Here is a 16,054-nt window from a genome sequence, read left to right as displayed (position 1 = left end):
CCTGCCTCTTCTCTTCCAGCCTCATCCTTTCAGAAGACAAACAGAGTTGGAAAGAAGAGCCAAATTTCTTCAGTCTCTAATCATGGGCTCTAACCTGAGAGAGGAGGCCAATTTGTGCCCACTTTCCCCTCACGTTGTAAACCTTTGTCTGGGGCTCTAGGACATTGAACTGCAGGTGGTGGGGGCTCCCATGACTGAATGCTTCTCCTTATAATGAATAAATATAATTAATATGAAAACTAGATATTAAGGAGAAGGGTTATAGCCTTGACATATTAGTTTTCTAGGTTTAGGGATGCTTTTTCATGAGGGGGCTTCCTTTTTCTGTGAACCCTACCTGCAGACTGAAGTGGTATAGCCGAGGCACAGATTTACCACCTCAGTGAAAACTAGGCCTAAGAAATATTTGTGACCATATAATTGAAGCACATGGCTTAAAAGATGTTTATGGTTTCTTAGGCCATAGTTGCAGAGTGTCAGGCCCAGTGGTCTCCAGGAGCCCAATTGGGCCTTTGGAGTTTCCCAGAAGGCCGTGCTCCCCACTATTGTCTACTCTCAGTAGCAGTGACTCTTCAATAGATTTTTCCCAGCCTTCCTATCGAAGGTTCTTTTAACTGGAGATGCTGGAAAGGGCTTCTATCAAGGACACTGTGGAGGCAAAGCAGTGGTTCTACCCCTCGTTGCAGACCTCCCAAGAACCCCCTGTCTCCCCTCCTCACATCTCCTGGCAACAGTGGCAATATTTCCTGCTACCCAGTACAGAAGTACAGAAGTATGTCCTTTGGGAGGAACAGTCAACTACTTCTTTCTCCTCCTCATATCTCCTGGCAACAGTGGCAATATGTTTCTCCATTCCCCTTCCTCTCAGCCACTGGTGGTTTCCTGGCTTTTGCCGTTCCCCCCCCCCCCCCCCATACTAAAAGGTTGACAACTTAGTTACAGGGAGTAACAGCTCTAAGCTAAAATATACTTGTGGGGGGTTTTTGTTTTGTTTCGCCTTTTGCCGTCAAGCATTGCTCACCACTGCAATATGGCCCCCGAAACCTTCACCAAAATGGAACTCGGCCCTCAGGCTGAAAGAAGTTTGACACCACTATCTTAGTCTATATCCCTAGTATTCTCCCTTATGAGCCTGCCCGTGCTTTGAGATCTTCTGGAGAGGCCCTTCTTTCAGTCCCACCTTCTTCACAAGCAGGCTTGGTGGGAACATGGGAGAGGGCCTTCTCGGTGGCTGCTCCGGTGCTCTGGAACTCTCTTCCTGGGGAAGCTAGGCTGGCTACCTCCTTGATGGGCTTTCGGAAGCAGGCTAAAACTTTTTTGTTCAAGCAGGCCTTTGGAGAATAATCCAGCCCTCCATCTATGTTAATGTTTTATAATTTTGTTGTGTATTTTTTAATTGTTTATGGTTTTGTTTCCCTCCCCCCCCCCATGTATATTTTAAACTTTGTAAGGCCGCCTTGAGGCCCAGCATTGGGCAAAAGGCGGGATACAAATAAATATAATAATAATAATAATAATAATAATAATAATAATAATAATATATGCAATTTATCCTTATAGATTCTTTAAGCATGGGGAGTAGCCCAGACAATTATTATACAGCAAGCGCACTCCAGATTTGCAATTGTGGATAGCTGATATGTGTTCTTCATTGCTGTTTGAACTGGTTCTTTTTTGATGGAATGTTAATGAAGATTTTTAAGCAATGTGGCCTAGCTTCAGTGAGTTGTTTGCTTTGTGTGAATATATTTCTGGAAGTTCTCCCCCCCCCCCCTTTCTTTATTCCCCGCTTATTATATGTTGTGTATCACTATATAGTTGTCTTTCACACAGAGGGTGGAGGGGTAAGCAGCTGTATAGACTGGCATTTTTCACGAGATCAAACATTTTTATTCCAGTTTAATTACTCTTAAATGAACATTCCATAAGAGCTGTCATATATTCCATTCAATCACCATCACACACCACTTGCTGGTCATAATTGGGCTTTCAGAGAACCTCAGTTTTCATTTAAATGACTTTAGTCCTCATGACTGAAAAGATATCTGCACAAAGAGTGTCATCAGATGGGGTGGGTGGGATCACGTTTCCCTACTGTAGCTATGGTCTCCTGCTGTCCCACAATAGTTACGAACAGATTCCTCTTTTGCTTCCCCCTCCCCCAAAATTGGATTTACCGGGTCATATTTTGTGGCGGAAAAAAGACCGGAAGGAGCGGGAGGTGGACGGCGTTGTTAAAAGGACCTGCGAGAAACTGCGAATGGCTAGTAACGAGCATGTGATAAAACGCTCATCTAATGATGCTCAAAGTCTGCTGAAATGTCATAAGGCAGTGGATACAGCACAGGGTTTGAAATAGTCAGATAGTGAGGCTTCAGTACTCAATATGGCTTCTTACCCATGGCTAGCAGCATCAGGACAAATTATGCAAATGACATGTATGTAAATATTCCTAATGTGAATGTTTGGTGCAAACACTCAAAGTTAGAATACAGATGTTTTAAAAAGTAGAATCATAGAATAGTAGAGTTGGAAGGGGCCAATAAGGCCATTGAGTCCAACCCCCTGCTCAATGCAGATAGATTATACACAAAGATGCCTTGTTCTGTTCTCACTATCACTATATAGGATGCTAATCCTACCCAACTACAAGAGAATGTATAAAAGGAGGAGTAAGACTATTTCATCTCAGACATGACTATCAACAAGTTTTGGTTCACAAATAACATTCTTCAGGTCACAAATCCTCTGCTGTCCTCTTCATGGGATAATAAAGAGGAAATGTTTCTGGGAGGGTTGGGAAACTTCAACTTTTGAGTGAAACAGGACAGATAACATTAAACCTGAACATAAAAGTGTATTGAAAACCTTGGAGGCTAATTTGTGCAAATACTCTGTTCCAGTCTTCCCGTACACTTCCAGTCAAATGTTGCCACTTAGTGGCCAGCATTGGTACTACCGACTTGCTATAAGTATATTTTGAAAAGGGAAATTTAAAACGATTGTTAAATTATGGTTTTGAAAAGCTGGTGACGTGTACCTATGACACTGGTGCTAAATTCCCTGTTAGGAATGACTAAAAAGATCTGTCTCAGCATGTAAACAGTGTCCTCTGTAGAGAGCAAAGAATTGTTCTATCTGATGAAGTGTCCAGTGTCAACTGAAAGCTGGCTATTCTAATAGCAGAACATAAATCAATTCATTTTCAAAAAAGACAGAGTACATTATTTATGTTCAGCAAGTGAAACAATACGTTTGCCTGCACTCAAGAGTTTTAAAAAATACGTTTGCCTGCACTCAGTAGTTTTAAAGCTTTTGAATCACACAGAACTCTTTTCCTGATGTTGAGCGAAAATGGTAAAAATAAAAAATAAAAATCCAACTTGCATTGTTAGGCTGATGTTTATCCATCTGCCCATGAAAGTAATTAATAATAATGTATTAGATTCAAATGATAGTCACCCCTGATCACTTTCCTATGTGTGCTGGGGGGCAACAGCACGCCATTCCTCTGCACCCACCCACCTAATGTGCCTGGGTGCATACAGGACTCATAGGTGTAACATATCGTTGGAGTGCGCAACACATCGAACCCGCTGCTCCTATGCCTACATACATTGGATTTTATGCACATCCGCCTTCTTCAAAGGTTATGTCTGTGCATGGGTGTCTTATAGCCATGGAGGCAGTACGTGTGCAAACAGGTGGGTGTGGACAGAACAGAAGTGTATCCTCCAGCATTTCACAGTTCAAAATAGGAACATGTTTGTAACACTCCGGTTCTCATTCTGCAGATTGCTTTAGGGGCCTTCCCTGCTCCCCTCTCCCCACGATTACACTCTGCTGAATACTTTTCACCACCTGCTGTAGGCTGTTTTCAGTCATGTCCTCTATAGATTTAAAAGCCAAGAGGACATCTGTTCTTTTGGTAAGGCGTCATTGCCCTGCAGTTGTTATAGATGAAATATACCTTAGCGCTCTGTGTGTGTGTGTGTGTGTGTGTGTGTGTGAGAGAGAGAGAGAGAGAGAGAGAGAGAGAGAGAGAGAGAGAGAGAGAGAGATGAAAGGTAGCACACTGTAGAGACAAAGGCCATAGCTAGACCTAAGGTTTATCCCTGGATCATCCAGGGGTCAAACCTGTTCATCTAGGTGACACACAGGGGATCCAGTGCTCAGGCAGGGGCGAACCCTGGATGATCCCAGGATAAACCTTAGGTCTAGCTGTGGCCAAACTCTTCTCATACTTGCCTCCTCATGATCAATGTGTGGAGAGGAGGGGAACTGTGACCATTGTCCTGCCTGCATGTGGTTACTAGGCCACCAGGATTTAATATTTTCCCCCCTTACTGCATAAACAATTGACTCACACCCACCCCACCCCACCAACCATGATTATCCCTGTCCCTGGAACTTTTTGTAACCAAAAGAACAGGAAAGTGAGAAGGGAAAATGGGAAGGAAGGAAAGATAACACAGAAAGAAGGAAAGAAAGAGAAAAGGAATGCCTCCTCCCATATGTACCTGCCCAACCTCAAAAAAACTTAGTTCCACGTCACAACATCTTTATGTAGAAAATATAGGGTGGAGGAATAGTTTTGAATTATTGCTAGGAATTGATAATTCCAAAGGTCGCAGAAGCCAACTGTATGCTTTCTTATTAGATTTAAGTGATTTGTCTTTTACTTTTATTTTAAAAGTGGACAAAAGATCGGGGACAAGAGATTCCAATAGAGGACTGGGAATGGACATAGAGAAATATATCAAATACAATTAACATTAGCTGATTTGAAAGAAAACTTTTAAAAAATTCAATATCAGTGACAATTGATTCCACAGTCAGATTTACATTACGTTTGTTGATTATGTGTATTTGTGTATGAGGAGTTGGGAATCGGGGGGCATGCAGACTTTTGATTATTTTTTGAAATTGTCCAGATATATAACCCATTTGGATCAATATTTTTAATTTGGTTAATGAAATCACTGGTGCACTCAATAGTATAGCAACCTAAGGTACTACTATTATGCTATCTTAAAGATTTGGTTAATGCTACTGACCCTGAAGTTGTAGCAGTCCTGCTCACGGCAGCTAAAAAGTGTATAGCAGCAAATTGGAAGAAAGCTGTCGCTTCAACAATATCTGAACGGCATAGTAGGAAATGGAACATTACAATCTTATCAAAAGTAACTTATTATAGAAGATCAAGGAATGAACCACAGATAAATAAATGTATTGAAAAGTTGGCCTTATTTGCAGTATTTTGGAATAGCAAATATCAGGATAATGTCAACCATATATTTCCTTCTCTTTATTGTAGTTTCTTGTTTTTTGTGTGTGTAAAATATCATTTTTCTATTTAGGAAAACATTATATATTTGCAAGAAAATAAAAAGATAAAGAGCACTAAGGAGGGAGAGCAGCCAGGAGTTTTTGGTGTCGCCCATCAACAGGTAAGCATCTGGACAGCAGACTGAGCAGGCACACAGGAGTCACCTGGTCACTGCCTCCCACACTATGGTGAGATGTATTTCATTTCTGCTTAAGTTAGACTAATCATTAACAGATTTGCATCAGTAGAAAGAAATCAGCATATGCTCTAATACTTAGAGCAGCTTTTCCCCAACTTGTGTTGGGACCACAACTCCCAACCCTATGCTGGTTAGGAATTATGGGACGTGCAGTTGCAATACATCTGGAGGGAAACAGATTGGGAAAAGCTTACTTAGAGGCTGCACCAGGCTGCAGAAAACCTCCTTCCTTTCATTTATGTTAGAGTTGGTAATCTGGCAAATTGCCACATGACATGAAATCATTGTGCAAAGCTAGCAAACAACTGGAATTGTTTTGGGGTGTTTCTCTTTGCCTTTTTGTTAATTTGTTTGTTGTTAATAGCATTGTGTTGCAAATAAAAAGATTAAACAACAACTGGAATTTCTATTTCAGTGAACCATAGGGGTGTGTGTGTGTGTGTGTGTGTGTGTGTGTGTGTGTGTGTACATGCACTGTGGGGAGGACAGATGAGGATTATACCATAACATTTGCCAATTTTCATCTAGATTACTTGGGCTTGTTGAGCCTTGAGACTCAAAATCTCCCTCTGAACATATGCAGAGTGCTCCCTCTGCTCCACTCTGGTAACAGGAAGAACCTTCCTACCTAATATCAGCTATGACGTCACAGGGCCAGGCTTCATCTTCAGTAAGCATGATTCCCAGCCAGGCTTTAGCACCTGCCTTTCAAAAAGTAACTACTGTGGTGGTTCAATTGCTTTTATTTGATAGATGTCCTATCTAAAACAACAACAACACCCTTGCACTATACACCCAAAAAGATTAGGAACAAATCAAAACCTCTCACTAGATTCAAGCCCATTTGAACCAGCAGACCTGCTATTGTTGAAGTGCAAGGCTTTAATCCTCCATCAACCATAGAAGTGCCCCAAACCAAATGAGTACATTAAGATTCCATGTATAAAATCTTTATAGAGGCTTCAGTAAGGAGGGATGGGTGTTTTAACAGACAGTTAATCAATTGTTATAGGTTGTTGTGGAACCTAACGGGTAAATTGCTTGTCTTAACTAATGTTTACAAGCTTTTATCACACTTGCACACAAGCACGGTGCTCAGGTACTTAGCATTCTTAGGATGTCTATGAAATCTTTGTCCCACAGCATTGTGTATTGCGTATTTAATATTGGATGTAGAATTATTTATTCCTTTAATGCATTTATATATCCAGCCTTTCTTCCATCATGGAATTCAAGCCAAAAATATCAGGTAAGAGACCCTGGGAAGCCACTGCCTGGACAAAGAGTCAGTTTTGGTGTAAAGCAGCTTCCTATATCATTCTACAGGTTATATAAATGCACCTAAAGAGAGATTTTGGGGAGTGTAATTTGAAGCAATGGGGATTGGCAACAGGGAAGGCAAAGGCAGTGTGGTGTAGTGGCTAAAGCAGAGCTTTCCAAACTTTTCATGTTGGTGACACACTTTTTAGACATGCATCATTTCGCGACACAGTAATTCATTTTTACTAGCAAACCGGAGGTTAAACTAACCTCTTTTAAGAAATACAGACACATACATAAATTGTAATAACGACATCTATGGGGACACAACATATCTCGTGAAAACCTTTCATTTATATTTTTTAAAATATATGATTTGCAAGATAACATACATTTCCAAGACTTTTCACATTGAACCAAATTTGTCGAGCTGCGATCGAGCGGCAGTTGAGACGGTGTTCTATCAAAAAACTGGACCCATGGAATTTCTCGAATGTGTCACTTCAGGTGCAGCTGCATCACCGGAAGTGATGCAGAATCAGCTGTTTCAACCCGATTATGCATACTGCGCATGGTGTGCATACACGGATACGACGGAAGGGGAATATATTAGTGCACCATACTAATCGGCACCTTTGCTGGGTAAAAATGCATGCAAGTTGGTATTGTTTATTTCATATAGACTCAGGTTTCTTGTTACGTTCGCGTGACACACCTACACACTGCAGCTGGCACACTAACGTGTCGCGACACACAGTTTGGAAAGCTCTGGGCTAAAGTGTCAGACTGGGAATCGGGAGATCCAGGTTCTAGTCTCCACTCGGCCATGGAAACCCACTGGGTGACTTTGGGCCAGTCACAAACTTTCAGCCCAACCCACCTCACAGGGTTGTTGTTGTGAGGATAAATGGAGAGGAGGAGGATTATGTACCCCGCCCTGGGTTCCTTGGAGGAAAAAAGGCGGGATATAAATGCAATAATATATACATACAAAGCCTCTCCCTTCTCATTGCAGCCCACTGAGACATAATTTTTTTAAAAAATGGAAGATACAGCTATGAATGGCTACTTGTCATTGGCGGGAAAGATGAGGTAGAGAACCCAAGCAGGAGGGTGTTCTTGCCCCCAAGTCCTGTTTGTGGGCTTCTCAGAGGCATCTACAGGTAGTTGGCCAATGTGGAAACAGAATGCTAGACTAGATCCAGCACAACTCTTCTCACGTTCTTATGTTTCTCTCTAGTGTTCTCTGCTCTAAACGCACCTGCTCTCTGCTTGTGCTCTGGAGGCTAGCGGGGTAGATGATCCTGTTGTCCTTCGAAGTGTTGAACACTGGATTATTTTTCATACCTTCCACTTCTGTGATTCTGTCCCAGCCATGCTGTTCTCGCATTTATCAAGACAAGCTTGTGGCCAGGCAGGGTCGATCCTAGACAAAAGTCCTCGGCCTGTGTAAACTGTGTGGGCGTGTAGGCAATGCTGCATCATGATTTGTGCAGCCAGCCCTCACAATGTGGATGCAGTGCCATTAGTTTAGTTACTTAGATTTATAGCCTACTCCATCCAAAGGATCCAGCGGAGTAGTAAAAGCACGTCATTTTCTTTATTACATTTCTATGCCACCCAATAGTCAAAGCTCTCTGGGCGGTTCACAAAGATTAAAACCACAGAATACAACATGATAAAACATAATATAAAACTTTTAGAAGTTTGAAACAGAATAAAATCAAAGTAAAAACCAGAGTAAACACTAGCAGCGGTGTAAAGTTCTAAAAACATAGTAACATGTTTAAGAAATGGAACTGCATCCCACCTGCACAGCAAAAGAATCCCAACTCATTGAAATATCCTTGCTTTACTTAATATTTTTATTCTATATATATATATAATGCATTTTTAATATTCTTATGAAATTTATGTCATTTTAAGAGGCTTTTCCAATTCACGGCCCAATCTTATGCATATTTACTCAGAAGTCAATCCCATTAAGTTCAATGGGAGTTCTTTTCAGGTACATATGCAATGCATAGGATTGCAGCCTTAGCTAATATAAAATTATAGCTTACAATGAAACTAAGCATGCCTGTTTAACATAATTGGCTGACTTTTATAGAGCACTAATAATGTTTAGTCCATATGTTACTAAATCGTACAGAACATGACCACTTTTTCAGAACTAGGAAATAAATTTCTAATAAAGAAAACCTTTACAAAGCCTGTGACTCCCCACCTAATCCCCATTGACTCCAGTTCTTAAAGGGGGGAAAAACCCTAAATGCTCGCTATCCACAAATGCTCCTTACAAATAATCACATATGCCTTCTATGAAAATTAATGGTTGCAATTCCTCCCAATGACCATAGGATGGCGCCAAACTGCACAAATACAAAGTTGTTTTATGTGCCAAAAGTTTTGCCTCTTCTCAGAATCTTAATTTGAGCCAGAACATACCAAAGCTCAAGCCTTGAACCTGCTTTCATTGACCCAGTTTTATCTCTCCGAGCATGGGATTTTGCCTACGAGCGAGTGGCTCCGAGTTCAGGCAGAATTGCCTTTCGCACCCTCTAAAGTTAGTCACTTGTCTGCTTTCTTTTTCCCAAAGACCACAGCTATGGTTTGCCAGTGGAGACATCATGAGTAAATTACAGATTGTTTCCATGCACAAGGCTTTCAGATCAGGCAACATGTTTTCCAGGCAGGCTTAACCCCCAGCACCTGTCTTTTCTTCTTCTTTTGTGCTTTTGTGGTGCCAAATAGGTAAAGCACAGGTCTTTTCCAGATCCCAAATCAGTTGGTGTAAAAACTGCATGACTGAATTTCCCCACCGCAATGCTGTGGGCAAGCGATAACAAATGTCTGTTGCTATCATGTCCTGTGCGGATGCTTTCCAGAGGCATCTGGTTGGCCTGTATCACAGATGTACAGAACCAAAATCTACTTTGTTGGAGATTTAGACAAAAAGTCAGGAGAAACATTCATAACGGTTCCTTCCGGGAAGAAGAAATGCATCACACTTTTCTGTTCCAACTCTATAAACAGAAATCTAACAGCCTTTAACAAAAAACAAGAAGCTCCTGCCCCTGGAGATAAAAGAAGTGATTTCTTCAGAGCCTACAACAGGAGGTGGACAGACTGCAGGTTTGCGGGATTTACTTTGTTTTTTACTAGAACCCAGAGGTCCACCAATCAGAGCCAGGGGCAACACAGCAGCTCAGGTGGGCAGACATACACTAAGAGTTAAGGAGCAAAGTGCCCCTGGCCAGGAATTTGGGGTGCTTTTAGTATGCTTTTAGGATGTTTTTTAGGAAGTTTTAAAAATGTATACTATGTTTTTAATCAGTATTTTATGTATTTTATACTTGCTGTTGTTCCCCGCCTCGATCAAAATGGAGAGGCGAGCAAGAAATAAATTTGTTGTTGTTGTTGTTGTTTCAGAAACCAGAACCAAGCTCACAAGTCCTTCACACAAAAATCAACTCCTGTTTCACCCCACCCACTCACTATGTTTGTTTTAAGCAGCCTAAACGGATGGGGAGCATTTTAGCTGTTTTCATCATGTTTGGGGATCTACTACAAATCACCCAAAGGGTGCTTCCATTTTATTGTGCAATTGCATTGCCTCATTCATGGAATTTTATGGATATCCAGATATTATTTGCCTTTCATTTGTAGCCCTCCTTGGCTTCCCAACTGATTTTTCCATCTTTTTTTCTTATTCCATAAAATCTATTAAGGAAAAGAAGAAATAACTGCACAATGCCTTCTGACTGGTAGTGTTAGGAGCCTTCCATCTGGATTCCAGATACCAGCTGGACATCAGGAAAAACTTCCTGACTGTTAGAGCAGCACGACAATGGAATCAGTTACCTAGGGAGGTTGTGGGCTCTCCCACACTAGAGGCATTCAAGAGGCAGCTGGACAACCACCTGTCAGGGATGCTTTAGGGTGAATTCCTGCATTGAGCAGGGGGTTGGACTCGATGGCCTTGTAGGCCCCTTCCAACTCTGCTATTCTATGATTCTATGATCTACCAATAGATGGCGATCTACCTTCTGCTTGCCTCTGGACTAGAGGCGAGATGCTGAATGCAGAGCTCGGGATGACAAGATTGACAGCTCTCTTGAGAAAATTGAATCTTCCTGTCTCTAAAGAAAATGGGTTGGATCCAGATTTAGGCGTATTTAGAGTTTTTGTTGTTGTTTATTCATTCAGTCGCTTCTGACTCTTCGTGACTTCATGGACCAGCCCACGCCAGAGCTTTCTGTCGGCCGTCGCCACCCCTAGCTCCCCCAAGGTCAAGTCTGTCACCTTCAGAATATCATCCATCCATCTTGCTCTTGGTCGGCCCCTCTTCCTTTTGCCTTCCACTTTCCCTAGCATCAGCATCTTCTCCAGGGTGTCCTGTCTTCTCATTAAGTGGCCAAAGTACTTCAGTTTTGCCTTTAGTACCATTCCCTCAAGTGAGCAGTCTGGCTTTATTTCCTGGAGTATGGACTGGTTTGATCTTCTTGCAGTCCAAGGCACTCTCAGAATTTTCCTCCAACACCACAGTTCAAAAGCATCTATCTTCCTTCGCTCAGCTTTCCTTATGGTCCAGCTCTTGCAGCCATAGGTTACTATGGGGAATACCACTACTTTAACTATGCGGATCTTTGTCGTCAGTGTGGTGTCTCTGCTCTTAACTATTTTATCAAGATTTGCCATTGCTCTCCTCCCAAGAAGTAAACGTCTTCTGATTTCCTGGCTGCAGTCAGAAATACAAAGTCTGTCACTGCCTCCACATTTTCTCCCTCTATTTGCCAGTTATCAATCAAGCTGGTTGCTATAATCTTGGTTTTTTTTTTTTTTTTTTTGAGGTTTAACTGCAACCCAGCTTTTGCGCTTTCTTCTTTCACCTTCATCATAAGGCTCCTCAGCTCCTTCTTGCTTTCAGCCATCAAAGTGGTGTCATCTGCATATCTGAGATTGTTAATGTTTCTTCCTGCAATTTTAACTCCACCCTTGGATTCGTCAAGCCCAGCACGTCGCATGATGTGTTCTGCATACAAGTTGAATAGGTAAGGTGAGAGTATACAACCCTGCCGTACTCCTTTCCCAATCTTAAACCAGTCCATTGTTCCGTGGACTATTCTTACCGTTGCTACTTGTTCGTTATACAGATTCCTCAGGAGGCAGACAAGATGACTTGGTATCCCCATACCACCAAGAACTTGCCACAGTTTGTTCTGATCCACACAGTCAAAGGCTTTAGAATAGTCAATAAAACAGAAATAGATGTTTTTCTGGAACTCCCTGGCTTTCTCCCTTATCCAGCGGATATTGGCAATTTGGTCTCTAGTTCCTCTGCCTTTTCTAAACCCAGCTTGTACATCTGGCAATTCTTGCTCCATGAATTGCTGGAATCTACCTTGGAAGATCTTGAGCATTACCTTTCTGGCATGTGAAATAAGTGCCAATGTCCGATAGTTTGAACATTCTTTAGTGTTTCCCTTTTTTGGTATGGGGATATAAGTTGATTTTTTCCAGTCTGATGGCCATTCTTGTGTTTTCCAAATTTGCTGGCATATGGCATGCATCACCTTGACAGCATCATCTTGCAATATTTTAAACAGTTCAGCTGGGATACCGTCGTCTCCTGCTGCCTTGTTATTAGCAATGCTTCTTAAGGCCCATTCAACCAGTTCCATTAGTTTTGATGGGACTCTTCTAGGGATGTACAAATTTTGTTAAATCCGTTCTGTTCGTGTTTTGTGGGTTGTCAGGCTTCTTTTACTCCGTTGTCCTCTCATCGATAGATTTGGATTCCCACCACTTTGGAAAAGTCTGCAGAAAAGTCTGCCACAATTTATGGAACTTTTGCCAGCACGTAACAGTTGATATTTTTTCTTAGCTCAGTGTACAATCAATGAGCAGAGTGCACACGCACACACACACACACACACACACACAATTGCTAGACAGCAGAGGCTGAAGAGAGCTCAGAGATGTATAAAATGTGTGTGTGTGTTTTTAAAAAGTTGTATATATTAGCATATTTTCTAGCAACTTTTATACAATTGAATTCGTATACAATTTCAGAAATTACAAAAATAGTCTGCAAGTCCACAGAAGCTGTGTGACTTGGAAAAAGCCAAACTGCTGCAGAATCTGCTGGTTAAATTCAAAGAAATCTGAAGTCATTTTAAGTCGTGTTGAATTTCTCCAACATCCCTAGTTCTTCTAAGTCTGTATCCAACCCAATGGCTGCGTTCGGACGACACAATAGTTAACCTTGTGTTAATAGTCCAATCCACGGAGGACTATTAGCATGTCACATTGGGGTACCCCCAACACAACATCCTTTGAGTAGACTATATATACTAAAAGGGTAGACTATTAACACAGGGCTGACTATTGCTCTTGCCCTGCCCCCCCCCCACCGAATGGCAGGGCAGTGCTAGCTACTGCTTTTCATATCAGGACATCACAGAGAAAGATGTCCCAGTGTGGAAAGTGGGAACCAACACTGCCATTCTGTGGAGATGGGCAGAGGGGGAGAGATGCAGCGTGAGGAGAAGGGTGCTGACCTCTGACAGCATCTTTCTCTGCCCTCTCCCTAGCTCCAAATGGCAAAGGCGCTGTGGCGGAGTGATACCATCCTGTTACTCATGGTGCAAGAGGATGCACTCGGTGGAAGGATATCTCCTCGATTCTATCTCTTAGAGCATGGGTGGGCAACTCGTGGCCTTCCAGAAGTGGTTGCACTGCAATTCCCACCAGCCCTTGCCAGCTTAGCCCAATGGTGAGGGATGGTGGGAGTTGCAGTCCAACAATATCTAGAAAGCCACAAGAGGCCCATCCCTGTTTTAGGGTGATGTTTAGAATCTAAGGAACTTCTTTCTTTCACCCTGATTGCCAGATTCAGTTTTGGAGAAGCTGTCAGGGGCCGCATTCTAGTGGTGGGCAGGGCTGAAGGCAAAACTGGGCGGGGAGTAAATACCAGCATATTGGAGCTTAACGCTCCTATTGGCTGTAACTAAGCCTTAAGAGAGGCATTTCAGCCATTTAGAACGGAGGGAAAACTGCACAAAAGCAGGAAAACCACCTAATGACTGATGGTTTGGGAAATGGGGGTGGAAGGCATCTGAGGAACCCAGGAGGGCCAGGTTTGGCACTTGAGCCCAAGGTTCCCCACCTCTGATTTAAAGGGGAAAGGGTACCTTTCTTGCATTTTTTATTTGTCTGCTTGAAACTGAAAGGCTGTGGCCTAAGCTACACCAAGCAGGATATGAAAGCAGTGTGAAAGCAGTATATAGAAGGCAAGAGCCACTCCAAACAGGATATAGCACTATGAAAGTGGTATATGGTATGGGTCAATGGGCCCAACAGTTGTCAGTATACTTTAGTAAAGCAGTAGTGTGGCTCCGCCTTTTATATACCGCTTTCATAGTGCAATATCCTGCTTGGTATAGATTAGGCCCATGTAAGCCCTATATGGCTCTGGTCCAGGTTATCTGAAAGTTACCATATTTCTTCGATTGTAAGACGCCATCAATTGTAAGACGCACACTAATTTCAGTACCACCAACAGAAGAAAAAAAAACTAAGACACACCCGCGATTCTAAGACGCACCCCATTTTTAGAGATGTTTATATGGGAAAAAAGTGTGTCTTAGAATTGAAGAAATAGGGTAAGTGACCATAGGTGCTCAATGAAAAAGATTGCCGTCTGACCTCTGCTGGTGGTAGAGGAGAAGTGCAGGTCATTGATTCAGAGCTAAGGAGCACAGAACATAAGTCCAGGAAACATGAGTCAAGAAGAGACCAAAAGCCTATCTGGTCCAGTATCTTTTTTTCCACAGTGGCCAACCAGACACCTATGGAAAACCCACAAGAAGACATGAGGGCTATTGTTCCCTAGCAAATGGTATTCAAAGCTCTGCTACTTCTGATCCTGGAGGCAGTATGTAGCCATCGTTAGAAGCCCACTGATAAACTCATATGCTATGAAATGAGAAGAAGGAAGGAATCCTCCTCATTGAAGTAACTCCTATAGCAACTTTGGATCTCAACCTGCCAGGAATTTCTCTCACTGGATGAAACTGGGAGCACATCCCATTCTACCCCCAGCTTCCCAAGAACACCATTTTGAAAACACAGTGGATCTCACTTTTGGGATGCAAAACCAATGTGACACAGGAGGAGATCTAGCTATAGTCAAATCACCGGACCTTTAAAACAAATATTAAAAGTAGTGCAGTGAGCTCCGGAGCAGTTTAACTCTTCCATCCCGAAAGCCATTTCATCAATCAAAATCACCTCCCAGAACCTGCTATTAGCTTCACTTGGGGAGAAAAGATAGATACTTGCACCCTTCACCACCTCTCACCCACCACCCCACACACACATGTTAAATAGCGGCTTGGCTTTCCCTGCCCCCATTTAAAAAATAATAATTTAAGAAATACAAGGTAACCATTATATAACAACAAAAAACATAAAACACTTGCAGGCTGTTTTACATTATTCATCACAGAGGCTATACATATTTTAGAACATACTCTTGCATAAATTTTATGTTACCGCCACAAAATAATAACTTTTCAATCATTAGCCTTATTAGTTATACCTTTCAAAAACAACAACAACAGGGCTGTGCACTCACAGCAAACCCTGCATTCACAGATGTAATGAAGGGGAAACACATTTCAAAGAACGAATCCTGCCTTATTATCCCTCTGATCAATCGGTTATGTTGTGTTCGTTTTCAGGATGAGCCACTTGATTTTCAGACACCATCCATTCACTATATTTTCGTTTTCAAGTATCGTGTTATAACCATTTTTGCTGCTGCTAGTACTAGTAAAAATTAGGCCTTTCTATAATAGCTCCTTTTGGGTGTAATTAAAAATCAAGAGAGCGGTAAAGCAGCAGTTTCTGCAGGTAAAACTCTCCCCACGGCCTGAGTTCGATCTCAGCAGAAGCTGGTTTCAGGCAGCCGGCTCGGGTCGACTCAGCCTTCCATCCTCCCGAGGTCAGTAAAATGAGTACCCAGTTAGCTGGGGGAAAGGGAATAACGGCCGGGGAAGGCAACAGCAAACCACCCCGCTATAAGGCCTGCCAAGAAAACGTCAGCGAAAGCTGGCATCCCTCCAAGAGTCAGTAATGACTCAGTGCTTGCACGAGAGGTTCCTTTTCTTTCCTTCCCCAGCTCTCTGTGCCTGTGCTGAAGTTTTACAAACACACAGAGAGATCTGATTACCAATCTATTGTATATCACATCTCCTTTG

This window comes from Elgaria multicarinata, chromosome 11 (assembly GCF_023053635.1).
Source record: "Elgaria multicarinata webbii isolate HBS135686 ecotype San Diego chromosome 11, rElgMul1.1.pri, whole genome shotgun sequence".
Taxonomy (NCBI): Eukaryota; Metazoa; Chordata; class Lepidosauria; order Squamata; family Anguidae; genus Elgaria; species Elgaria multicarinata.
The sequence above is the reverse complement of the archived record's forward strand: the minus strand, read 5'-3'. Positions refer to the sequence as shown.